Here is a 27,548-nt window from a genome sequence, read left to right on the forward strand (position 1 = left end):
GAGCAAGGCTCAGACTAGGGAGGCCTCATGTTGGATTCAAAGTGTGTTCCTTGGTCGTCCTGCCTGGCTGGCTGGCTACGTAGGCTTGCCTGCCTGTCAGTGGTACCAGGGTAGAGACAGGGAGTCAGGGATTCACCACGTGCTCAGGACTATATGGAATAGGGCCCCACAGACTACTAAAATAGATACAGACGTGAGGCCAGATTGGTACGACCAAGGGGGTAGAGATAAATGTGCCTTTCAATCACTTTTACTTCCCTCCTGTTGCTGGGGCTGGTCAGGGACAGAGCACCCATGCCTCCTGAGTCCGGCACCAAGTGAGGCTCGGCTGGGCCAGTGGCTCTGGCCCTATGCCCTTCTCTATCTGAGGTGTTTGCAGAGCCCCAGCCTGCCCAGTCTCTGGGCACCGGATGAGTTATTATCCACAGGGTCACGCTCACAGATGCTATGGCCTCAAGGGAAGTGCTCCGGTCATGGCCACTTTCTCCTGGGAATGGCCCCTAAGCAAGAGGGGAGGAGAGGACGTGGCATGGGCCACAGGCCAGCTCTGCTGTACCATGGATTCCCCTCACATAGTGGGAATACTCACACAGAGGGGTCAGTTGGTGCAGTGCCTGGAGGAAGAAATTTCCAGACAACTTTCCTCTGACTCTGTTACTAGATGACATGTCTGTGGAAATTCTCAGTCCCCTTGTGGAGCAGCCGCCCCCTGGGGAAGCTGCCCTCCTGCCCCCGCTGCTTTACAGCCTCAGGGACTGCTGTGAGCTCCACACTGTCTGCACTGGAGCTTGCAGGAGAACATGACTCCCAACAGGGCAGATAGGGTTGGGCTGACTCCAGCTTTGCTCTCACTGCTCTCTGGGGCCACAGCTCAGTGCACAACCAGCTCCCCTCGGAATAGGGAGAGGCAGTGCGCTGGTGGGGCTAGAATAAAGCAAATTCACATGCTATGGAGAAGAGAAAAGCGCGAAGGGATCGTTCACCGGACACATCTCTGCAGCTCAGAAAGGGCCTGGTGCCACTTGTGCCCATTGTTGAACAGAACTGGCCCTGCCCTCTGAGGCAAATGCAATGACAGATGCTGCCCCGCTGCGCAGCGGGCTGTGCGCTGGGGGGCTGAGCCCCCTCACACGGCTGGCTGTGGGCTGGGGAGGGGCTAATCTGCCTTGTTGCTCCAAGTAACGAGGTGACGGAGTGACAGGTACCTTGTCGGGCTGTCACAAGCTGTGAAGCTGTGGGAGGCTCCATCTGGGCGCGAAGGCCGAGTTCTCCGCTCCCTGGGGAGGAGGAAGGTTCGTCTCCCTCCATCCTATGCCAGGGGCTGGGCCTGCAGTAAGTCTACATGGAGTGGAGATCCCTTTGCAATGGAGAGTTTTACTGTGGAGGTGCCTCTCCTCAAAGGACCTGGGAGGAAGAAACAAACTCCCAAAGCCAGCGCAGAGAATTAACCTGAGCAAACCCTGCCTGTCTGCTGTGTGTGGGGAGGTTATTGGTGCATGGAGGGTAGTGGAGATACGACTTGCACAATGCTTTTAATCCAGCACCCAAATAGTTAATGAATTGTGACCTGTGTGCATGTGAACTCCGCTGGAGCCGTGCCAGCTGATCACACTGGCAGAACCAGGGATTGGCAGGTACACAGGCTCCACAGCCCACGGGCACTGCTCAGTCTGCAGCTGGAGCTCCCAGCCTGGACAGAGCAGATCTCTGGGAGGTGGCTGGATCTCTAGCTGCCGCTCTGGATCCCTAAGCTGCTTGAAAGACTCTTTCTGGTCATCACGAAAGGGAAAGATTTTGTTAAGGGCAAGGCGTGAACGTGTGTCTGCTAGTCTCTTGTTTTTCTCATCTGTGCTTGTTGTAATGATTGCACTGTCATGTTTGTCCCTGGTGCCTTAGCAGTGGTGGGAGTGTGAGGCACCTTACAAATAACATTATTATTTGCATCCTGTAGAGAGGACTTGAGGCCAGATCCTCAACGGGTATAAATCATTCAGATTCCATTGAAGTCAGTGGATCTGCTCTGAGGAAATGGTCCTGCATCGGTACGCTCATTACATGCCAGGTCTGCTGCTGGAGATGTTATAACTCCATGTCCCACACATAGCAAAGTGCACCCTTCTGCCAACCAGCGGAGTCTGTTGGACTAGTTTAGCATGGTCCTGTTTCCAGACCCCTTAACACACACATGCGTGTGCACGCACACTCTCTGGAACATGGTGGTGTCACAGAGAGTCAGAGAGCAGCGCTTGCTAAGGCGGAGACCACCATTACTCAGCCCTCCCCCCGAGATACTGGTAAACGCTCCTCTTGTTCCTCCCCTTTGGCAGCAATATTTCGTTCTTTTTTCTGCGGTTACCTTCCCCCATAAGCGATCTTGTGTAGGTCCTGGCCTCTCCTCCATGTCCACTCTGGGTACTGCTTTGTGCCCTGCGGTCCTTTGAGGAGAGGCACCTCCATTGTTCTCAGCATTCTTCTTTCAGGGGTATCTGTTGATCCCCTCTAGGACTCTTCAGCCTTCTTGTGGATTTTAATATTCCTGCTATTGCACGCTGCTTACAAGACTGAAATCCAACGTCTCACATCTTGTGCTGCTGCTTTCAATGTCCTTCGCTGTGTGGAGTCCACCCACCTTGTAGCCACTGGCCCCGAGCCCCTGGTCATTCTCAGCAGTGCCCTCCCATTAGCATGCAGGGGATCCAGGATGGGTTCCCCTCTAGTTGGATCATCTACTTCCTGGACCCTAAAGTTGTCCCCCTAGGAACCTAAGAACCCCTTTGGTAGGCTGAAGCACTGTGAGGAGCGCAGGCCAGACGCTGGGCTAGCTAAATGTTTGGCTGCATTTGTTATTCTGCTGATATCTGGGGAGCTACAATTCCCACGTGTGCTATCTCACAAGGAAGCCCAGGAGCATATTGTCCTTGCTGTTCTTCAGCCACATGGGTCTGTAGCAGGTGCCCACTGTCCCCAGGCTCTCACTTATATCCTCACCTCGCTCCATTAACAGAGTGTATCCCACTGACTTAGTACATGCTCCGGGTGCCACCTTTCACCTCTTCCTGCCTCTCCTAGAACGCTGTACCAGTCATTGCTGTAGAGAGTTGGTGCTGATTCATTTGACCTTTTGGCCCTTACATCAAGCAAAAACATCAGAGCTTTGGGAATTTTCCACTTCCCTTTGGAGTGCACATTCTGTGTCTTGTGCCACAGGGGCCAGTCACCGTAAATGTCGGGCTGACTGAAGGTGAAGAATCGTATTCAGCGAAAAGCCATTCTGCTGCATCTGCTACATGGCTCCTGGACGGAATCAGCATCCTTCTCTCTGTGCATTGTGTAGCTCCTCAGATCCTGCTTGAGCTGCTGGACTTGGTGCATTAGAGTGGTGTCAGGGATGTGGCTGTAGAAGGATTTGTTGTTGCGGAATTGTTCAGGTGGAAACTCTCAGTGTTCTGTCTCCCAGGTCCCTGATGTTCTAGCTTAAGGCATCTGCTGAGGGTATTTTCCAAAACAGGGACGATGCTGTCTAGTAAGGAATAATATAAGCTCCTGAAGAGGGCAGCATGGGTTAGCTGATGTTACCTTACAGAGAATAGTACTTTACATTCCAAGCATGTCTAAGGCAGAGCTAGTGAAATGTAAAAGAGCATTGAAGGAATCGGTAGTAAAACTCTTGGCTCTGTGATAAGATGCCTGGGTTGGGCAAACAGAGTTATTCACCATTCCTGCTGCTACAGGAAAAGATCCCCTTCACCAGCAGTTTGCTACCTTGCCACAGGCTGTATCTGACAGGCAAATGAGTGCTGATTCCACAATACAATATGTGCTGTCTGTCTGTCCTACTCCTCGCTCCAGCATGATGGGAAAACAGACGGAAACTTACAGGAAACCCCGCCTTTTAGTAAAGTTGAGCTTTCTGGAATGTATTTCCCACCATATTTTATGATCTTCTATGTTTGCTCTTTACTCCCTCCCTTTCAGTGCCCGTTATGCCTATGGCTCACACCTGGGCATGCTACAAAGAGCCCTTTGACAAGAAGTGTGTTTATCAGCAGCACGCATACAATGGTTTCTAATAAAACAGAAACACGGCATATCAGCTTCCATTCACTTAACTGCTTGTCACCATTTCCCAAACAGCCTGCTCCGAGTGGACTTTCTCTTAAAACGGTTGGTTACTCGTTTCTGTGTTACGAATATGCGACAGACTGCATCAGTGGAACGTTATGGCTGCACACTTAAAATACAAAGTCAGGAAATGTAAAAGTTAAGGTTCCAACAGCAACATTAACCCGGCTGCATGGACGTTCTGTCTGTTTACAACAGACAGGGGCATAGTAAACTACACATTCCACCAGAAAAACAGGGACAGAAAATACTGCATAGGAGTAAACGCTGCGGGAGGAATCCTGTGGCCTTTGATGTTTGTTCTTTGCACAGGTGTTGTTTTGTGTATTTAATAATAGTTGCTTGGGGCTCTGCAGTTTACTCCTAGCTGAGGTACAAGGGGTGGGGTGAGTCTCTTTGCTGTTCCTATCATTTGCCTGCAGACCCTGTTCAGTGGCTTCCATCGCCGTGCCTGTATCTTGGAGATAGATGTGCTGGCTCCAGGAGAATTTTCCATGTCACTCATTTTCAAGGGTTGTGTGCGGTTTTACTGTGTGTTTCAAGGAGGTCTGTCCAGCCGCCCTCATGCATCTTGTCCCAGCAAGCAGTCTCTGGCCTGGCAGGTGGGGCGAGAAGCGTTGCAGCGATGTCCCAGTTGGACAGAGAGAGCCTGGTATAAGTGGGAAGAAATTCAGTCCCCATGTGTCCTTTGTCCTGCACATGGATCAGGGCTATTGTCTGTACTCAGGACAGGGCGGTATCCAGGCACAGGCTCCCAGTCACCTCCCTGCCCCCGGCCCTGGGAAAGCCCACTCTCCATAGGATGGAAGAGATGCTGACAGGTAGAGGGGATGGTAAGAGCTGGCAGTGCAGCTGCTGTGGGCAGGGCCGGCTCTAGGTTTTTTGCCACCCCAAGCTCTGAGAGTGCAACTGCCCAAGCAGAGAAAAAGGGGGGTGCCCGGAAAGCCGCCCCTGGAATTGTGCCGCCCCAAGCCCGTGCTTGCTTTGCTGGTGCCTAGAGCCGGTCCTGGCCGTTGGGGGCGAAGTTCCAGCTTTTGCAGTGTGTCCTATTGGATCTGTTGCCGCTCCTGGAGTCTCCCTGCCCAAAGAGCCGCACTTCAGAATTGGATGGATGCAATGCAGATAATGGCAGGTCAGCTGTACGTGGGGACACACCGCAGTAGCTGATCAGCAGTGGAAGGCTACTAATAAAGTGGGCTTCTCTTTCTTGATCCAACAATTGTCTTTTGCTCCCTTGTCCTCAGAGGCCGAGCAGAATCCTACAGTAAACAAATAGCCTCCATCTTTGTCGAGAAGGGACATCGGCAGCCAGGAGGCAAAGCTGCTCAGAGCCACAGAATGAAGAATTTGGCTCTTGTAGATGCTAATTAACCAGTAACATATTAGCCAAGTCTTGCATCTTTCCCATAGCTCTTCTACTTCTCTTCTCTTTGCACTTATCTCTATCTCCCCTCTGGTTAGGAATCTACCCAGTTCATCAGACAAGTTTTGTGTTTTCAGGTTTGTGACCACATTATTGACGAGTAGCTGAAGGCACGTGCTGGGGGGTGGGGGGAGTGGGTGGCATTTGGACCAAGTTCTCCACCATTTGTACAGTCTGCCTCAGACAACAATGAAATTGTTGCATTCAGATTAGCTGTAGAGCAAGGGTGGTGATTGGTGAGTTACCTCTGATATCACAGTGATCTAGGACTCTTGGCATGGCCTAGGGACATGCCTTTCTGCAGCCATACACCACATGGGTGTAACTCACAGAGGCAAAATGGGTGAGAACGTAAAAAATGGATGGTAACAGACTGCAAATCCCGGTGATGACTGAGCCTGGTGATATTCTAAACAAAAGAGCCCTCAAGCATGCTTGTACCTGTTTCTGTCCCTCCACATTGACCCGACAGACATTCTAGGCTTCCGAGTGACAATCCTGGAATCTTACTGCATAGATTGTTAAGCGCTGACAATGCGCTCAGTTCTGTGCAAGACTAAATAGAGTCCCTGCCCCAAGGAGCTTACAATTAAAAAAAAATATAAGATGCTTTTTCACTGAGAGACTAGTCACCTGGGAGACCCAGACAAAGGGGTTATTTCAGTTAATTAATCCCCTGACTTGGAGAACGGCTTTCCTCCTCAACATCAGAAGCAGGGATGGACATACACTTACATCAAGCCCATAATGCTAACCTGCAGGGGAAATCCTATAGAAGAACTTTAGCTCATTTGGTATTACTGTGGATGGCCTATCAGGATTAATGTTATTACAAGTAATACAAGTGGGAATCACAATGATTAGGCCATTATTTTAATGAGTTTCCCAAGAAGGATAATGACAGTTTGTATACCTTACAGATTTCATCCATTAGCTTCCATGTGCCAAGCGGCTTGGGCACCTCACTGCAGAAAGTGGGGATTCTCTCCTGCCCTTCCAGGCTTTCCAGCCATGAAGTTACACAGTGTTCATCCCTATTCAGACCGTGCTTAGCCACAAAGCCACAAGATGGCGAAGAGTGGGGTGAACAGAAGAGAAGGTGCCTCAATCCAGGTGCTTGTGTTGTCCTCACGAACCATTTTCATGCAATTATGGACAGCTGGATGAGTTGCATACCCTGGCTGTTGTCTGCCCAGCACAGAGTAGATTTCCCTGCCTCGTGATTTGGGTAGCAGGAGAGGATTCTATCTGAATGTGAGTTACTGGCTCTGGAGTACTTTAGATTGTGACAGTTTCACAAGAACCAAGTATGTGAGTCTCTGCTTTCCATCTTTCCTTACAGCTCCTGGAATGGCCATTGTCAGGAATACCCCATTCACTGGGAATGTCTGAGCCCAGGGTATCTACAGCACCTGCCCTCTCCCCCTCTCAAATGGTGATTGAAATGAGTAAAACAAAGATCACATGAGAGAGACTACAGCACACTCATGAAACTGCAACACGTCTGCCTGGGAAGCAAACAGAGTAAGAGGAGAAGGCATCCAGTTCTCCTGGTCCAGCTCTTAAGCCTGCACCACAGTTACCGTGTCTTTGTTAAGCACTGATTGTGCTTGGCCGTGTATGAAACGCATGGTTGCTGCCCCACAGACCTTACAGTCCGCATACTTATGGACCAAACCCTCCTGGGGGACAGCAGCAGGCTTGGAGTTTGGGTGTTCCTGCAGAATACTGTTCAGCCAGTACATTACCCACTTGCTCAGAAGAAAGCTGATGCTCACTCTGTTCATAACTGACCCAGCAACGAAGATCATGTATGTGAGTTTCTGGCTACTAACCTGGGAAGCTCGTGACTGTGGAAGTGAGGTCAGAGGAAAGGGAAGAGATGCTCTTTCCTGTGCTGTGTCGCTAGGCCCAGCGTTTTTGGGAGTGAAGAGATCAAAGTGCAGTTGCAGCTTGAGGCCTGGCAGTTCTGTCACATCGTTGGCATGGCAGCCTGTCCAGCAGCACACAGTCCAAGTGCGAGTCTGTTCTGTTCTGTACAGAGAACAGTGTACTGTGTCTAACTGAAGGAAGCCCTAGACCCTTTCCAGAGCCCCGGCCTGTATTTCAGAGGTGAGCTACCTGCCTGTAACATCTTACCATCCTGGCAACACATTCTCTTTCTCATCTGCAATTGGTTAGCTAAACAAGCAGTCTCTACCCCTGCTGCCCAGCTGGGCAAGGTGCGATGACATTATCATTATTCTCAGTTTTACAATCAATTAAAAAATTAAATCAAAGGGCTGGTGTTAGTGTAAGCTGGAAAGAAATGGAAACAATTTCAAAGAGTGTTTTAAACACTGCATTTTCATTATAGACATTTCAGCTGCTTTTCTCTCAGCCAGAATCATTTGTTCCAGCTCCTATGTGTTTTGCATGCTGAGGCCTGGCAGCTGACAAGGGGGAGCATGCCATGGAAATACTGGGCAAGAGTCACTCACTGATTCCTGTAGCAGATCATGGTTGAATAATGAGTTAAAAATCCTGGACTGATGATGTTGCCTGACAACATGAAGCATCCGAGGTGTCAGTCCTTGTGTTCTTTTTTGGGTGTGTAAGCAGTGTCAGGATGAGCTCCACCCTGACATCTGGTGGTGAGGTGTGGCAAGTTGTGGAAAAGAACTTTAGGGCCTGATCTCATTTGCATAGGCACACCCACCCCATCTAGAATGGGACCATAGCTGCCCAAATGGTCACTTTGGCTGCTGTGGGATCCCCAGTGTCTCTGTTATTGGGGCAGGAAGAATAAATTGTTATTACCCTGATTATGGGAACTGTGCTTGGAACTGTACGTGGCCTTTTGTTATGATGGAGGGATTCACCATCAACTAAGTAGCACTTGCTAGGCAAGGGTCATGGGTTCCAAAACTGTGAATTGAGAGAGGTTAGGGACAAGTATTAATACTTGGTGGCATGGGCCTCTTGGTGAGGGCCTTACATGTTAATTGCACTTCCTCCTTTCTCCACTGTGGAACATCAGAGCTAATTTTGATTTCATTAGAAGTCTAGTTATAGGCTGCTGAGCTCACTTTGGGCTAACAGTGCACCAGCACTGGGGCTCCCCTACTACAAGCTGAATTCACCAAAGAGCTGAAATCACTGAGCGTTGTGTTAAGTAGTAGGGAAGCCTGAAGATATATTGTGGAGCAGTTTGCGGGCCGGCTGGAGTGCCTTGTGGACAGGCTGGTGAAGCAGTTTGACGCGGAGCAGTTTGTGGACGGCAGGAGCTGCTTGTGGGCCGCGGAGTGGAGCAGAGCTGAGCGAAGGAGTTCGTGGGGCGGCTGGCGGAGTGGAGCGAAGCTAAGCTATGGAGCTATGGGGTGGTCAGCTTCAGATCATGTAAGATGCCTCTTACCCCCGTCCCATCTTCACCCAGGTTGGGAGGTAAAGCTCTGCAGATAAACTTTCGAACTCTGGGGCTGCCCTGACCAGGGACAGAGACTTTTGGGTCATTGGACTTTTGGGACTTTGGGTGATTTGGGGTTGCTGGACTCAAGAACCAAAGGGAAAAGGGCATGCCCCAATTTGCTTGGGGTGGGTTTTTTTTTTTTTTGCTCATGGGTTGTGTTATGAATCCTGTTGGTGGTGTTTCCCCACCATAATGCCACATTGTTTCTCTCTGTTATTAAAAGGCTTTTGCTACACTCAGACTATGTGCTTGCGAGAGGGGAAGTATTGCCTCTTGGAGGCGCCCAGCGGGGGTGGTATATATTTATCCCAGGTCACTGGGTGGGGGCTCGAGCCGGTTTGCATTGTGTTATTGGAATGGATCCCCTAGATATTGAACCCGGCCCTTGTTGCTGCCAACTCTGACGGGCAGAAGGGTTACAGGTGTAATGAGCTGAAGTAGCTGTGTACTTTGTGATAAACCCCTCCCCAGAGAGCCATGCAAGTCCCTTGGCTTTACACAATAGGGAAATGAGTTTGAATCAAGTTTCTAGATCAAAGTAGCCAAACAAAACCTTATGGCTACAGATTCCCTGTGACTCTCCATAGCGCTTTTGATTTGTGGACTGGGGCTTATGCCGCTGCAGTATGCAAAAAGTCCTGAGTCTAGCTATATATTATGAAAAGTCTATTTTTGTGGGAATCCCCCAATTTTCTTTCCTGTCACCACAACCCTCAGGCCCTAAGCAACAGCAGAGCTCTGTCAGAATCCCCAAGCCCCCTTCAGAAGAAGTGCTGTGCCCAAATGCAACCCCACAGACCCGCACTATCCTTCTGTGCAGGAGCTGCTACCATGCTAACAATGTCTGAGCCTGTGGGATGGACGAGATGTCACTCAGAACTGGCAGATCTTTTCCACCTCTGAGTCCTATAATTTGGATGCCTACCAATAGAATTGGCCATCTGGATAACACCAGTGTCCCAGGGGTTCATGTGGTGGCCTTGTTAGCCCAGAAAGCCCTTTCAGGTCCACAAATACATTTATCTATGAGAGAAACACCCATCTGTACCTTTCTGTTTTATTTTAAATACCCCCAAAGCATGAAGGGCAACTGGTAATCTGTATTCCAGCAAGGCTGTGCTTTGTTTCTTTGCCACTTGAATGCTTAAAGAAGACACTTGTAGTTTTTGCAGATTTGTTCAGGTGAGCTGTTCTTGGAGAATGGAATCAGTCCCGGGGGTCTTATGGTCAGGTGCAGAAATGGAAGGTAATGCAGGTCAGTAATAATTAACTACCTGCATTCTGAGCACTGTCCATCTCATTTACTGTAATTATTGCTTTGCTTAATGGTTATGCCCTGTCCTTTGAAAGATTTAGTTATTGGGATTTTTCATATTCAGTTTTGCATATTTTTTACCTACAGGGCATGTCAAACTCAGCGGTAACTCCAAGTGTAAAGCCAACCTCTGTGACATGGCTGTTGCTAGTTCCAATAGGAACCTAGCTGGCGGACCCAAAAGGTTTGTGACTAGAGAACTGTAAGTCTTAGAAGGTTTGGGTGTTTGATGTTATCCTTTATGAGGGATGCCGGCTTTGCTTAGCTTTCCTCTCCGTGCTTTCTGACCCTTATTGCTTTCTTGGAGAAGGAAATGGCTGATGCAGTTCTAGATGAATTTGGTCCCTTCTGAGAAGTGAAGAATCCTGCACAATGCAACACAGATTAACTAGAGATCTCTGTTGGGGAAATCAAATGAAATGTCTTGACTGACGATAAAGACATCAGGGAACTTTTTGTGTCATCTTGCTTAAGCATGTTGGGTCTGTTGTCATCCTCTAACAATCAATATGCTACTTGCAGTTCTTTTTTTTTTTTTAATCAAATGAGACTATGTGAATGCAGCCAGTTCCTTTCAATGGATGTTGGGGCAGAGCCACAGTTGGAACAAATTGTTGTAACTCCACTGAATTCAATGGGGCAAGGATGATTGACACCAGCTTAGAATCTGGCTCTGCTTTCACTTTCCTGCACTCCTGCTTTGCTCTGCACTGGTTTAAAGTGAGGACAGTCAGATTTTTGCTCTGTGTGGATTAAATCGCGCACGCTAAGTTAGTTCCGTTTTGGGTTGATGAGGCAGCAGCACAACCTAAAAGCAGAAGTTCAGAAGGGTAATAATAATGCTTCCTAATTTGATTCTTAAAGCATGGTTCTCCCCTCCACAACCTCCTGATGCGGCACAAATGGAATTAAAGGAGGGAAATACATTGTACAGTGCAACAAGAGCATTATAACCAAACTGGCCCCCTCTAACTCTAATGCTGAAAATCCAAGGGGATTTAATGCAAAAACATAAAGGGGAAGGGAAGGATGTAAACAGGGGCTGAGTTATTGTGATGGAACAAGGGCTAAGGCATCTTTAAAAGCAGGGAAGGAAGGATGAGATGGATGCCAGGAAGAGCCATGCCTGCTGCAACAAAAGGACAGTGTGGTGAGCTCCTGAAAAGATAGGCAGTGTCAGAGCTCAGAGTCCCATCAGAGGAGGCTGAAGGAGGCCAGAACCCACATGGTCAGGACTCTAGTGATTCTGCAGCCTTTTTCCTGCTTCGATTCCTGCTTTTAATCACCTGCTTCCCAGCTGCCTCAGGAGTGATGGATGGCACCTTCCTACACCAGGGCTCAGCCACTCTGCTGTCTACAGCCCCTGCCCAAGTCGCCGTAAGCCTGGAGGGAGAGAGCCCTGTGACTGGCACAGATGGTGGGGGAGGCCTCACTGCAAGTACCCTTACCGTCTGTGACCCTAGCAGGAGGCAGACAGAATCACAGCGCGCGCCAGACACACATGGGCCGAAGCTTCTGGTGCCAGAACTCAGGAGCTGTCACAGCTTTGGCTGTAACCTGGCTCATTAGCACAAATTGTCAGGCAGTCTCTGAGTGGAGCCCAGGACAATAATGACAAATTCTATGACCCCGGCATTCAGCCTGAGGCCAGGGAGGAGAGAAAATCTTCTCCCCCAGGCTACAGAGTAGCAGGAGCATCGCTCTGTGCCTGCAGCAGCCCACACAGCCTCTGCCATGGGGCAGATGAATCTAGTGGGCCGGTGCTTCCTCCAGGACTTCCAAGGACCTAGATCGTGCAGGGAGCCCTCCTACAGGAGCCCTGGGAGAAGACCAGGTGTCGTGCCCAGCCACGTGAGTGCAAGGGGAAAGGGAGAGGCTGTGGGAAGAGGAACAGGCTGAAGTCAGCAGAGCAGCGACAGTTTAACTAGCGACCTTCGGACACGAATGATGTCATGTGACCCCAAACCTTCTATCTCACCTGCTGATTGGCTGCTGGCTCCCACGAGCCCCTCCCGTTCACGGCTTGTTCCAGCTGCCCCCATGGCCTGCGCCCACCTCCAGTCCTCTTCGTCTGTTCTGAATCCCTCCCAGCCAGGCGCTGCCGTAACTCAGCGAAACCCAGGCAGAGATGAGATAAAAGACCAACCCTCGAGTAGGGCTGGCCCCTTTCTGTAGCACAAAACCGAACACGCCTGCCCTGCCCCTTTTCCGAGGCCCCACCCATGCTCGCTCCATTCCCCCTCCTTCCGTCGCTCGCTCTCCCCCGCCCTCACTCACTCTCACCAGGCTGGGGCAGGGGGTTAGGGAGCAGGAGGGGTGTGAGGGCTCCGGCTGGGGGTGTGGGCTCTGGGGTGGGGCCGGGGATGAGGGGTTTGGTGTGAAGAAAGGGGCTCCACACTGGGACAGGGGGTTAGGGTGCGGGAGGGGTGAGGATTCTGGCTGGGAGTGTGGACTCTGGGGTGGGGCCGGGGATGAGGGGTTTGGTGTGAAGGAAGGGGCTCCACACTGGGGCAGGGGGTTAGGGTGCGGGAGGGGTGTGAGGGCTCCGGCTGGGGGTGTGGGCTCTGGGGTGGGGCCGGGGATGAGGGGTTTGGTGTGAAGGAAGGGGCTCCACACTGGGGCAGGGGGTTAGGGAGCAGGAGGGGTGTGAGGGCTCCGGCTGGGAGTGTGGACTCTGGGGTGGGGCCGGGGATGAGGGGTTTGGTGTGAAGGAAGGGGCTCCACACTGGGACAGGGGGTTAGGGAGCAGGAGGGGTGTGAGGGCTCCGGCTGGGGGTGTGGGCTCTGGGGTGGGGCCGGGGATGAGGGGTTTGGTGTGAAGGAAGGGGCTCTACACTGGGGCAGGGGGTTAGGGTGCGGGAGGGGTGTGAGGGCTCCGGCTGGGGGTGTGGGCTCTGGGGTGGGGCCGGGGATGAGGGGTTTGGTGTGAAGGAAGGGGCTCCACACTGGGACAGGGGGTTAGGGAGCAGGAGGGGTGTGAGGGCTCCGGCTGGGAGTGTGGACTCTGGGGTGGGGCCGGGGATGAGGGGTTTGGTGTGAAGGAAGGGGCTCCACACTGGGGCAGGGGGTTAGGGTGCGGGAGGGGTGTGAGGGCTCCGGCTGGGGGTGTGGGCTCTGGGGTGGGGCCGGGGATGAGGGGTTTGGTGTGAAGGAAGGGGCTCCACACTGGGGCAGGGGGTTAGGGAGCAGGAGGGGTGTGAGGGCTCCGGCTGGGAGTGTGGACTCTGGGGTGGGGCCGGGGATGAGGGGTTTGGTGTGAAGGAAGGGGCTCCACACTGGGACAGGGGGTTAGGGAGCAGGAGGGGTGTGAGGGCTCCGGCTGGGGGTGTGGGCTCTGGGGTGTTGCCAGATATGAGGGGTTTGGAGTGCAGGAGGGGGCTCAGGGCTGGGGCAGGGGGTTAAGAGCGTGCAGGGTCCAGGAGGGAGGGGACTCTGGCCTGGCGCAAGGGGTTGGGAGTGGGGAAGAGGCTTTGGGGTGAGGGGTCCTGGTGGTGCTTACTGTGGCTCCTGGAAGCGGCTGCCAGGTCCCTGCAGCCCATGGACATGTGGGCGGCCTGGGAGACTCTGTGCGCTGCCCTTGCACCTGAAGGCGCTGCCCCCGCAGCTCCCATTGGTCATGGTTCCTGGGGGTCTAGGGGCCAGTGCGTCTAGGGGTTGCAGGGACCCAGTGACTGCTTCTGGGAGCTGAATGGAGCTAGGGCAGGCAGGGAGCCTGCCTTAGCCCCGGGCCCCCATTGTGCCGCAAACTAGACTGAGCGTTCCAGTCAAAAACCGGATGCCTGGCAACCCTAACTTGTGGAGTCTGAATGATGCTTCCAAACCAGTGCCCTGCTTGTATGTTCCAGCCCTTCCCCTCCTGGGTCTATTTTGACTAGTCAGACTAAGCTCTTTGTGGCAGGGACTGTCTCTCACTGTGTCTTTGCAGCACCCCACTATGGGGCCTGATCTTTGTTGAGGTCTCTAGGTGCTACCCTAATGCAAATTAATCAGTCAACATCTGGTCTAGGCCTCCACGCAACCCCAGAGGAGGGGGCAGGAGCTGGCCCTAAAAAGTGACAAATTGCAGAAAATTAGCACTTTCCCTGTGAAGTGCAAAGAAGCTTGTCTCATTTCACCAGAGCAGGGTGGGCAGAGCCCCACGGCGATTCCCTGCTTGGGCAGGTTTATGCTCCTAGGGCTGGGCTTGATTAGGAAAGGAGGGTGAGCTTAGGAAGGGCATAGCTAACAGATTTGATTCGATTCAGGTTCTGTGATGCTGTGGGTGCCCCACACAGGCACCGATTGGACGAATGGGGGCCTGAGTGGCCAATTATGTTATCTGGCTGCACCTGGAGGGGAGCCAGGCTTAACTGATCATGAAGCTGAGCTGGGCACTAGCAGGCTGGTTATTATAAAGAGGGGAAGTTTGTGGCAGAAGGGGGCTGTAGGGAGGGGATCTGCTGTCACTCTCTGTGGGATGGAAGAGATAGGAAGTAGGCCAGGGAGGCAGCAAGAAGGCTGAGGGAACAGACCTTGGCTACCAGGTACAGGGTCCCTGGGCTGGACCCCAGAGCAGAGAGAGGGCCTGGGTTCCCTACCAGCCACCAAGGAAGGTGGGGTGAAACCCTCTGGGGCAAGGGCTGTAAGCACCATGGAGCCCAGAGACAGCCAGAAGACCTGCTGTAAGGTCATGGGACCATAGCTTGGATGGACTCTGTTACCTCAGAAGGGGTGGACTAAAGCATGACCTGGCTGGAGTGCGGAGCTGTAGGAAGAGAGACCACCGCAGCGATTGATTGACTGTTGGCAGGGGGTGTCTTATGGGGAGAGAGCTGCTATGCCATACCTGGCCACAAGGAGGTGCTCCTACAGTGAGTGAACCCCTTTGTTTACACTCCTGACACGATAGTATCTGATCCCTTGCAGTAGTGCATTCAGCAATGAGACTACACCTCTGTCCTATGTTGTTTGTTCTCTCATCTCCACATGGGGAGAGGCACATGGAATGTGGTTTTGATAGAATCATAGAATATCAGGGTTGGAAGGGACCTCAGGAGGTCATCTTGTCCAACCCCCTGCTCAAAGCAGGACCAATCAGTCAACAAGGGTAGGGCTTTAGGGTTTGTGTTTCATAAATATACCTCTTGCTACATGTTTATGTTAGAGATAGCAGGTCCAAGAAATGCACCTTGCCCTTGGAGCAGAAGGTGGCGAGGTCTGTGATGTTCCTGGGGGAGTTTGTTCCAAAGTCTCTGACGGGGCCGGTGACAGTTCTGTCTGCTGCCCACATGAGCTTTTAGTGGAGAGTTCCAGGGGACCTGAGAAACAGAGCTGTGTGCTAGCAAAGCCTGACCCACACTTGCCCTTTTTCCTAGTTTTAAATGTAGGGTAATGATGTTAGCTGGTTGCATTCTAGGCTAAGCTATGATGCAACCAGCTAAAATCAAGTTGAAGCTGTTACTTTGCATCTGCACTAGGAAAAGGTGGAGTTTAGGAAGTTGGCTACATGCAACTGTTTTCCTGATGAGGCCAAACCCTTTCAGCAAACCTCGCTGCTTAGATTCAGCTCCTTGAAGCAGAGAAGAATACTGCAGATCTTTAAGCAGGCACCTGACTCTTTTGAGGGGAGGATATTTATCTGGTTTTTCTCTGTTGTTGATTTCTAATGAGGTTTCCTGTAGACATGCTATTAAACTAACATAATTAAAGCAAATATTGTTTCTGGATATGTAAATGAGTCTTCACACACCAAAATTATTCCAATTCATAAGCGCTGAGAATTTATTAACTATTCACATTTGTGTGCAATTAAACCTGAAACATTACAATTTTTTCTAATGGTTATATGTTCAGTTGTTATTAAATTTGACTTTTCAGAAATGATTATGAGTAGCCTAATTAAACAGTTAGCTTAATATATTAACAATGCAATTTGCTCCAATGTAATTAGAGACCCATAAAGTGCAATTTACAAAGTGAAAACTCTGAGACTGGGCCACCATGCTGGCTTCAGACATCTGCAATACTGTCCCATTACTGAGGCTTTTGGGGAATGAAGTATGCTGGCAAATTCTCCCCAGCACCCTCACAACAAACCAAGGAATCCCATTCCCCCGGGTGTCAAATCCTTTTCTGTTTTAGAAAGTAAAATGTCTGGGGATGTAAGTTCTGAAGTTTTAAATAACTTGAAAATTGGGCATATGGGATGAGGAGCTGCTGTTGATATTGGAAGCTACCCCCACACAAAGGCCAAACTCACTGCTTGCGTAAGCAGACATGGCACCCCGACGAGAAACCGGTGGAGTTGTGTCTGGCTGCACTAGTGATGACAAATGAGACTTGCTTTTGAGGTACATAAACAATGAGCCTCATGGGGCAACTTTGCACCATGTGAAGATTTACCCAGCAGTGACTGAACTTTCTAAGTCTGTCTCATTGGTGCAGGAGGCTTTGATGTTTTGCTATGGTTTGTTACATGTGAAATGTTAACTTTAAATGGTGTTTCCTGTGGGAGAGCAACAAAGCTTTAAACTTCTTCTAATGGTAAACATAATTTTAGAAAATGTGAGCACAACAACTGGGCATGTTTTCTGGGCCCTGCGCTTTACAGTTCTGCTGCTGGGAGAAGGAGTCTGCCTAACGGTTAAAGCACAAGTTGGGAGCCAGGCACTCCTGGGTTCTAATTCCTGGTTGGACACAGTGACTCTTGGGTGAGCATGGATAAGTCACATTGCCTCGCTGTCTCACTTTCTCCATCTATACAATTTGGAACAATGAGCCTTCCCTCCGGCACAGAGGATGCGAGGACTAGTTAGTTAATCACTGTATCATTGCTATGTATTTAATATGTTTTCAGGAGCTAAGGAATCTGCTTATGTTCTGGAGAGGAGTGACTGGAAAGGACCAGCACTTCCATGGTGGAAATAATATTGTGTAGATGGCCTGGGAGAGAGAGAGACGGAGAGCAGGGCTTTTGTTAGAGACTCTGTTCAGACTCCGTCTGTTTAAAAATTACAGCCAGTTCTAAGCAGATCCTAAAAGTAATGAAATTATAAAGTCATGGGGGAGGGTTAATTAAAGCCATAATCTCTGCTAATTTCAATGGCAACCTGACTTGACTGAAATCTAAAATTAATATGGCAAAATAAAAGTTAAGATCGTAAAGAAGGTGAAGGCCAGAGCTGGTGTAAAGTACAAATGGAAAAACGGAAACCTATAGCGACCCATGTGCCGGCGGGTGAGAGCCATGCACACAACTTATGGGGTATGACGAGAGCCCCACTCACAGCCCCACTGCCACCAGCATCCCAAGAAGCAAATCCAGCACTGCTGGGCTATCCCGGTGTGCTGCTCTCTGCGTACCATGCTTCTGAGCAGCTTAACATAGTTCCCAGAAAATCAGGAGTTGTGGCAGAACGTAACTCTCCCAGTGTCCGGGGAGATCACTAATGTGATGATGGCCTGTGGTGAGCAATATATGCTGGGTGCTTATTTATAGAATAACATTATCAATATGTATTGTCCATACCACATATCTTAATATGCATTAAGCACACAATATCACTATAACTTTATATTGTATATGTATTTCTAGCAGTTACATGGCCTGAATTTGCCGATGTCTTTCTATAATCCAGTCCACTTATGCTAAGTGTCTCATAACACCTTGCATTAGCTGAAGTAGCTTTGGTTTAAATAGCTAGGAAAACTGTCAGGATCAGGCCATGTGGGTTTTTACCATAGTAACAGGTATTCTCACGGACCAGTACTGGAATGTCCTATAGATAAGGAGAAGATATGAGTGTTCTACCCTGGTACAAGCCTAGGAAATGCCTTCACACCCTTAGTACCTAGAGTGCATGTGTTCAGAACAAAGAGCGAAGGGGTGTACACTTTGGTACCAGAAAAACAAGACAGACAGAAGATTGGTTAAATCTAGCATAAGATGATGCATGCAGCACCTTTGCACTTGTAAACAGGTTGGGTATAAAAAGGATAGCTTTAGAGGTGTAAATTTGGGAGCAAGCCTTCTTTGAACTTTTATCAGGTCCATCAATGGCTATTAGCCAAGATGGTCAGGTTGCAGCCCCATGCTTCATGAGTCTCTAAACCTCCAACTGCCAGAAGCACCTGGCACTGGCTACTGCCAGAGACAAGATGCTGGGCTAGATGGCCCATGGGTCTTACCCAGTATGGTAAAGGGGAATACAACAACAGTGCATGAGACAGCTTCCTGGAAATTGGTATTGTTGCCGGCACCCAGTGCCAGAGGCAAGCATCAGCAGGGGTTCGTTGCCCGGTATGCGTCACCCGATAAACACAACGGGGTGGAGAAGCAGAAAAGTTTATTTGGAGCTCCAAATAGGGCGCAGGGAGACTGAGCTGTCTCATATCCTGCCCCAGTGCAGCAGATTCCAGTATACAATTTATATCTTTTCCTACTTCACTACACAAGCTTATGCAACCAATTACCTGTTGCCCCGTACAATAACATAGCCAATCAGCTAAAGCAGCCAGTTGTGTTTTTCCTCAGTAGCATTGCCCGAGCCTTGCCGTGTATGGTCCTATTTGTTACTAGTTTTTGCTAAACATTTCTGCCTTATCTATCTGTTTCCCAGGCCAAAGCTGGCCTTGGCTGGTGAGCTGTGTGCAGACCTGTCTGTTTGTGTGCTAGCTTCCTCAGTGTTATGCAGGATCACAGAGGGTTCGAGGAGCAAAGGGGCCTTGGTTTATCCGGGCCCAGAGCAGGCGGGCTTCCTCGACACTCGTGGTCTTCCACCCTCCTGAGTTACCTAGTGTAGTGCCCAGTGTCCCCACCAACTCCCTCCTTTGAGAATACTCAACAAGCTTGCAACTGAGTCTTCTCATATTCCCTGGACAATAAGTGATTCAGCGCTGAGAAGTTAGAATCCTCAACAAGAGGATATAATGGGGTTTCTGTGGAGCGGGAGGCACATATCTTGTATATGAGTGCTTTACAACAGGCAAGCAAGAGGAGAATGATAATACACAACACGGAACCTGTGACCAGGAGACGAACAATGCCTCCCCCCAGGTCGGGCAGACATCCCCAGAATGAGGCAAAGATAGTGGGCTTTCTTTCCTGGGCTTTCCACTGGTCAAGGGCCTGTTCAGCTGACAGGATGTGCTTGTTAATATCCTGTGAATTTTCTGGGATATACATACAGCATTCATCCCCAATTAGGGCACACACCCCGCCCTGTGCAGCCAAAAGATAATCTAGGGCTTGGTGGTTTTGCAGGGACAGCAACCGGAGTTGATACAGTTCCGTGTTGAGGCTCCTGTCTATGGCCAAGGTATCATTGGCGAACTTGGTGAGGAATACAGAGAGCTGTCGATAGAGCTTGGCCAATCTACCCACCCCATATGCTGGGAGGAGGATCATACCGAATCTATCTTCCTCGCTAATGGGCTCGGGGGTGTCATACAGGGACCGCTGGTGCCAGGGCCGGCCCGATGGGAGGTGGGCCGCGTCTGCAACCGAGTGGCGTTTGCTTTTATTCACCCATCACAGAGGTCTGACCAGTTGTGGGGGGTTGCCCTCCAAGGGAAGCTGGCTGCATGGTAGGGGATCTGGGAACATATTCAGCAGTGGGACAGATTAAATTCCCGGGCAAAGGCGATTTTGAGGGCCTCATAGGTATTTATGTTCAAATTAACGGTCCCCATCCATCCCTTCTTCAGAGAAAGAGAGACGGGGAATACCAGGCAAATGGCACCCACTATCAGGGACCTCATGATATATATGCCCTTGTAGCCCCCCTCCCTCCGTGCTTATGTCTTTTTAAACAATAATTTGAGTCCAAAATCGTCGGAGGGTGATATGGTGATGGGCTGGACGGTTCACTGTTTCGCTGGTGGAGGAGTAGACACCACCTTCAGGCGAGAGTAATGGATCCAGTTTTTGTGTCCCTTGACCTTTGCCGCCGTGTGGGAAACCAGCAGGACGGGGTGGGGTTCCTTCCACTTCTCTTGGAGAGGCTTGTCCTTCAAGATACGAACAAGCACGGAGTCACCTGGCTGCAAGGAATGGACAGGAGGGCTTCCTCGACACTCGTGGTCTTCCACCCTCCCGAGTTACCTAGTGTAGTGCCCAGTGTCCCCAACAGTATCGTATTGAGCCTTGGTTCCTGTACTATAGTATTATCGACTTTTAGCAATAAACCTGACTGACATTGGTTATTTGGTCTCTCGAATATATTTGATAACAAACCAAAGTGTGGTCGAGCAATTGACTATCGAATTTACCGACACATGGATGCATCCAAGTCTCTATAATCAGCTGCCAGGGTCAATATTCAATTAATTAAAGTGGCTCCTGCCCATTAACTGCTTCCTGTTGAAGTCTGGGAGCATTTGTCAGCTCCATGCCTACAGACCAGAAGAGTGGGCCTGCATTGACAGGCTGGAGCAGGGAAACCCTGCTGAGCCCCTCTCCCACCCAGAGTACCTTGTATATCCCGCTTTCTCCTGCTCTCTCCCCTGACCAGAGAGATTCTTCTCACCCCTAGCCCTCCGGGACCATGCTCCGTCCCCTCTAGACCAATGGTTCACTTGCTCCCAGCTGCTACCAGTCCTTCCCAGCTGAGGTGCTGGCTCTTCCCTGATGCCTGGCCTCAGCTCTCATGGCAACCTGGGGAGGCAGGTTGGATTAGGGGAGTTGTCAGGAGATGAGAGAGGGCTTCCAGCAGCATGGAGAGATGGGGAAGGGCTCTTGGGTTAAACCAGTTGTGACCTGCTCCTCTTCCACAGGCCAGAAGAAATCCTGCCTCTTTTCCTATGGACCCTTCCCAAGCTTTAGAAACTAGACAGTTCCTTGGAGTCTTCCCCACCAGAATTAGTGGCTGCTCCAAGGGTTAAATCCAGCCCCACCCACCCACAGGACGTCAGTCTCTCCAGAGGCTTTTGCTCCTCCCCAGCAGCAGGTTTCCGTGGCTCTATGTGTTGTGGTGCGGTTCTGGATAGGGGTGGGGTTACTGTCTCATAAAAGTGGTCTGGGTGGTTTTGGGAAGGCCTGAAGAAGCTGCTGGGTGCTCAGCTCGACCTTCAGCCCTTCTGCGATTGGTCATCACTGGTAATGAACATGAGTCTGTGTGTGCTGGCAGGTCAGTGTGCACAGATACAGAGGCCACTTTGAAGCGTAGAGTTAGGCTCCATCTGGGACATACCACATGGCTGGCTTGTCAGCCACACGCCAATTCAGAGTCAGCAGCGAGAGCAAGCTGACAGAATTTGGGATCTGGAGGCTCCAAGGTCTCAGTTTTCCAAGGTCATTCGCCTGCATGAAGGTCAGAGGCATCCATGACGTCACCATGCTCGTTCCATGTGCCTATGCATTCATCAGAGCCTTTGCCTCACTGCAGATTATTAAAGGTCACCTGCATGTTCCAAGGATCTGTTCATTAACAAGATGAAATCTAGAGCATTGGGGTGGGCAGGTCCCCCTCCCCTCTTCGTTAGCTCTGGACTCTCAAAGAGATTTTCATATTTTAAATATGGTGCAATGACATCAATAATCATAATTATTGCATGCATCACAGCTTTGGAGATTAGCTGCAGAGCATGCATCTCAATGGCAAGTGGCTGTAATATCTCCATACGTGAAACATCAAAGTCTAAGGAAATGCTGTTCTTTTATAAAAAAAAAATCAGAATGATCATCCCACTCAGAGCAAAGTGCAGCACTGCAGACGTGCATTGAACAAACGCAACCGCATTTCATACCCATTTGGGTGTTTCAAGTATGGGAAAAATTGATTCCACAGCCCCAATCACGAATCCACATCAAGTGAAGACTGTATTGAAATTATGAGATTTTACACAATATTAGACTTAAATCAGCTCCTCCTTTGGAAATGTGTTTATAATTAGTGCCTAGAAAAACAGGGAACAGTGTTCGGGGCTTTAATTTTTGATATACTCCCTGGCAGACAAAGAAGAGGCTGAGATGGCATGAAATTCTTAAAGCCATGATCTTTCAAGTGTCCTTCTGCTGAATTGAAATTGTTCTCTCTGAGATTAAAGAAACTGCACTGCTTGTTTTCTTTGAGCAGAAGAAAAATATTCCAAGCTGGGAAAAGCACAGACTTTCTCCATCGAGCCCCAGGAGAGAGACTGAAATAAGAAAACGCAAAACATTGAAGAGAACAACACACACCTCTGAACCCAACAACTGCAATTCCCAGTTACAGCCCCTCTGCTGTTCCTCCTGCCTCATCACAACTGTTTAGCTTGGTCACTCCACCGGCCACAGTGAGATTAATACTGCAAATGGTTATGATACTGTACACGCTCTGACAGCAAAATCAGAGGTGTTGCTGTTGATGCCAAATTTGCGCCTTGGCTCTGAGTTAGGAGGAAATCAAAACCCCACATTAAAGTTTCAGAAAAATCTAACTGGATATGAAGCCAGCATTCAGAAATATGTTCAGAGAAAAACAAATATTGTTTTAACTCCATTAATAATTGAGTTGCCAGCAGAGATCCTCATAATGTTAAGGGAATTGAAAATTAAGGCGAAGACACTACTTTAAGAAAATATCCTGCTAAATAATTAATATGGCGGTGGCCTACTGGAAACCGAATGAAAGGAGCTCGGAGGTTGTCTTTCCAGCCTGGGGCTCTCTAATGCCACAGTTTGTCCCAGGAGGAAAATCTGCTGAAAAAAGCAATAAGGAGGTCTGACTCCATTCAGATCAACCACTGGTCACTGTATCAGAGATTCCCATGGCGAGCTGCCAATCTCCTGAGCAGCAGGGTTAGAATCCAAATGTCATGAGGTTCTGAAATCACAGGAACAAGATTTTTAACTCCTTTCAGGAGAGAAGGGAAGAGTCTTCAGCTCCTGCTGCTGGGAGTTGGGTGCTTCAGGCATAAGAACAGAGCAGAGACAGACCTGGAGAATATGTCTTTGGAAGATGGTTGGCAGCTGGTGAAAGCTTCAACCAGCACCAGGAAAAGACGCCCCCTATTTTGGAATATAGACCTGGAGGAAGTGCCATAGGCTCTTTAATGACCACAAGTGTCCAGCACCTTTGTCTCTTCATCATCTGAAAAGTGCATCTCCAGCAGCACAGCAGATCTTGGGCTCAGTATTGACTAAATCAGTAGATGGCGATCTCCCCTCTGGTATAATTTTGTGCAGGGTCCTGGATTTTCCTCGGGGGTCTGCTGTCCAGGCATGGACCGTTGGTTCAGCCCAGTGTAGGTGCTATGGAATAATTAATAAAACAAACTGGTACTAAGACATTACCAGACATTAAACTCTTCAGCAGGAGTAAAGATGATGTTCCTGCACTTTTCTACAAAAAACAGCTTCCCACCATCACTATCCACAGAGCCTTTGAGAAGTGGAACTCAAACAAGTGGCTAAGGAGTTAATCTGATGCACATTTCATGACATGGAAAGATACCCTGGTGCTTAAAGAGAATATTGAATATTGTGTTAGGCTTCTCTGAAAGTCTGTGTGCTGCTGAAGGGCATGCCAGCTCTTTAAAGTCCGAATTTATTCTAGTCCACTCCTATCTTTTAGGTTGTTGTAAAGAAGAGACTAGTAAATCAAGTATAATTGCTTGCAGGCATTTTAATTTAAGAAATTCCACAAGAACATACACAAAAAATATAACTATTTATCAATTCATTCTTTTAAATAAGCCAGAGCTGAATGCTTTCACCATTACAAATGTCCCAGAGTGTTTTACATGCAAAGGGGTTGTTGAGATTGATGGAATTCATAAAGAACCTTTATTTACTAAAGCAAAGTTAATAATTAAGTGGAAAGCAGAATATCCATGAAAGCTGCTTCACAAAATGATAATTCTTGTCCTAGTCCCCAGCAGAATGCACACACACCTTAGTGATCAAGAACATAAAAGTGATCCACTAGAATCACAAAAGGGAGTTTATTTTTCTAGTCCTATGTAGGCTAAATTTACCACTCAGCAATGGAGAGAGGAGGGCCTACCAAGGATTAGGATCCAAAGGCTTCCAAAGGTTTACTAAAAGCACTGTGATTTCTGGATGATATAGGGCTTTTTTGATACTAAAAGGAAGGACATTTTATCATTAAAGTGGGACATTCTCCAGATTGCAACCAAAGTGTTTCTCTTTAAGAGACACTGCTTAACACGATTCCATAGCTAATACACGCAGACCCTGATCCTGGCGCCTCCCCCATGCGCTGTAGGATCGGATGGAATTCAGAGGTAGTGCTTCCAGGGGAAGGTTGCTACTCAGCTTGGTTTCAGGCAGCAAAGTCTGGCCTGTAGTTCACAAGCTCCTGAAACTGCAAAGCAAAGTGAGTGGAGCGGCAGCAGCTCTGGGAAGTGGGGACTGGCCAGTCATGCTAGAGTCACCATGTTCAGAAAAAGGGGTGTGAAAAAGTCTTTTGGCTTCAGCCCAAATACACAATGTTGTCCTGGAGGAGGATTCCTGAGGCAGCAGGCCAGGCCTGGAATCTCTAATATTCCCTCGGTTACATTGCTCCCACTGCCTCCCCTCCCTCTTGGGTGCATTGTTTTCCTAGTTATAAAAGGCTTTCCAGTCACCCTGCTGGGTGCTACTCCTGCACTGTGCTCAGGGGGGCAACCTGCAAACCCCTCCCCCCAGCAACCCAGCTGTTGTTTGAAGACATTGTCTAAAAGCGTGAAATCCCATGTCAGGCCAGGGTGAAGACCTGTCTGAGTTGATTTAACAAAGCAGGGAAACAAGTCAGTCAGTGTTATCTTGATCAGAAACATATTCTAGGAATGATTAGCTGTCTGAACTTACATGCTAATTGTCTCCCCCATGAATGGCTTTTGCACATCATTGTCCGGTTTCTGACAGTCTTTGATTTAAATTGATAACAGAAAGCGAATAGAACCTGGGTCCTGCTCTGATTTTGACACTTGTGTTAGAAAATGTCTGGAGATGAGCATTTGTGTGCTCACAGAAGTTAGGTTAATATTTAATATGCTGGCATCTAACAAGCTGATTAGTTTTCCTTCAATACTGTTCAACTTTATAATTACAAAAACTTGAATCCTCCCTCGCTGTGCTCGGGGTAGGTGCTGAGAGACAGGGCCTGGCATTGCTGTGATCATGGCTTTACCACACTGGGACACCAGGCACTTTAGCAGTCCATTCAGTATTTCTGCTCCTGAATGGTATCACAGGAATGCACGTGGCTCCTAGATGCTTTCTGTTGCCAGAGATGATAGAGCAGGCATCTCTCTGGTTGGCTTTGAGCTGAATAGAAATGCACCCTGTGGCTGTTCAGGGGGACTTAGCCACTCTCTTGACTCAGGGACTGTATGATCTTTGCCTGCTGATGTGAATCATCCCTGAGTGATACCAGCTTTCAGAGGTCACCAGCCTCCACTGTACAGTACTGCAGGTCAAGAGTGAAACCTGGCTACACTGGATCGTCCCTGTGTGATCCTATGTACCGGGGACAGGGGCCGTGAAGAGGGTGGGGAACAGCATAGCTTTAGGGGACCCCCATAGATACAGCCACCTGTGGATATAGGGAGATAATTCACAGTGCAGCAGTGTCATCTGCTTTGAACTTCTGTTTTTGGGGGTTTTTTTGACATCATAAGTCGTACGTGCTCAAATGACCCCAAATTTGAGCCACCCACCTTACTGTGCACCCCCGCAAGGCATAGCACATTTCAAGACCTTCTGAATCAGCATGTGGATTTTAGAGCACTTAGAACAGTCATCCTTCAAATAGAGACTCTCAACCTTAACAACAGCAGCAGAGCTGCTGATCTGCTGTGAGAACCTGGAGAACATTGAGTAGGTGCACGAAAGTGGTATTACCTCTGGGTATGGCATTGGAGACCATTACTGGATCCTGTGTCCAGTTCGGGTGTCCATTCTTCAAAAAGAAGGTTGACAAATTGGAAAGGGCTCAGAAAAGAGCTACAGGAACAATGTAAGGTCTGGCAAACCAGCCTCATAGCAAGACTAAAGAAGCTAGTTTATCCATTATAAGGGAGCTGTGTGCCCAACCGTGTGTGACAGAATCATAGAATATCAGGGTTGGAAGGGACCCCAGAAGGTCATCTAGTCCAACCCCCTGCTCGAAGCAGGACCAATTCCCAGTTAAATCATCCCAGCCAGGGCTTTGTCAAGCCTGACCTTAAAAACCTCTAAGGAAGGAGATTCTACCACCTCCCTAGGTAACGCATTCCAGTGTTTCACCACTCTCTTAGTGAAAAAGTTTTTCCTAATATCCAATCTAAACCTCCCCCACTGCAACTTGAGACCATTACTCCTCGTTCTGTCATCTGCTACCATTGAGAACAGTCTAGAGCCATCCTCTTTGGAACCCCCTTTCAGGTAGTTGAAAGCAGCTATCAATCCCCCCTCATTCTTCTCTTCTGCGGACTAAACAATCCCAGCTCCCTCAGCCTCTCCTCATAACTCATGTGTTCTAGACCCCTAATCATTTTTGTTGCCCTTCGCTGGACTCTCTCCAATTTATCCACATCCTTCTTGTAGTGTGGAGCCCAAAACTGGACACAGTACTCCAGATGAGGCCTCACCAATGTCGAATAGAGGGGAACGATCACGTCCCTCGATCTGCTCGCTATGCCCCTACTTATACATCCCAAGATGCCATTGGCCTTCTTGGCAACAAGGGCACACTGCTGACTCATATCCAGCTTCTCATCCACTGTCACCCCTAGGTCCTTTTCTGCAGAACTGCTGCCTAGCCATTCGGCCCCTAGTCTGTAGCGGTGCATTGGATTCTTCCGTCCTAAGTGCAGGACCCTGCACTTATCCTTATTGAACCTCATCAGATTTCTTTTGGCCAATCCTCCAATTTGTCTAGGTCCTTCTGTATCCTATCCCTCCCCTCCAGCGTATCTACCACTCCTCCCAGTTTAGTATCATCCGCAAATTTGCTGAGAGTGCAATCTACACCATCCTCCAGATCATTTATGAAGATATTGAACAAAACCGGCCCCAGGACCGACCCCTGGGGCACTCCACTTGACACCGGCTGCCAACTAGACATGGAGACAGGGTACAGTTAGCTCTAATAGAGCCCCTTTTGGGAGCCAGCCCCCTGTCACTTAGAACACGAAGGGCACTGGGTGGTTAGACTAGGAGGTAGGTAGGTTATCTGATTGCATTTGGAAGGTTAGTGGGGATCACTTTCACCTGTAGGGAGTCTAAGGAGCTAATGGGGTAATTAACTCACCAGCTGCAGAGCTTAGAGAAGAAAGCAGGCAGTATGAAAGGTTGA

General features: G+C 49.3%; 1 long non-coding RNA gene across 1 annotated transcript in view; it reads left to right on the forward strand.

Annotated features, from left to right (window-relative positions):
* Window positions 1-27,548, forward strand: part of LOC125643577 (uncharacterized) — a 139,349-nt gene that overhangs the window by 40,304 nt on the left and 71,497 nt on the right. The window lies entirely within an intron of this gene.

Source organism: Caretta caretta, chromosome 10, assembly GCF_965140235.1.
Source record: "Caretta caretta isolate rCarCar2 chromosome 10, rCarCar1.hap1, whole genome shotgun sequence".
In the NCBI taxonomy this organism is placed as follows: Eukaryota; Metazoa; Chordata; order Testudines; family Cheloniidae; genus Caretta; species Caretta caretta.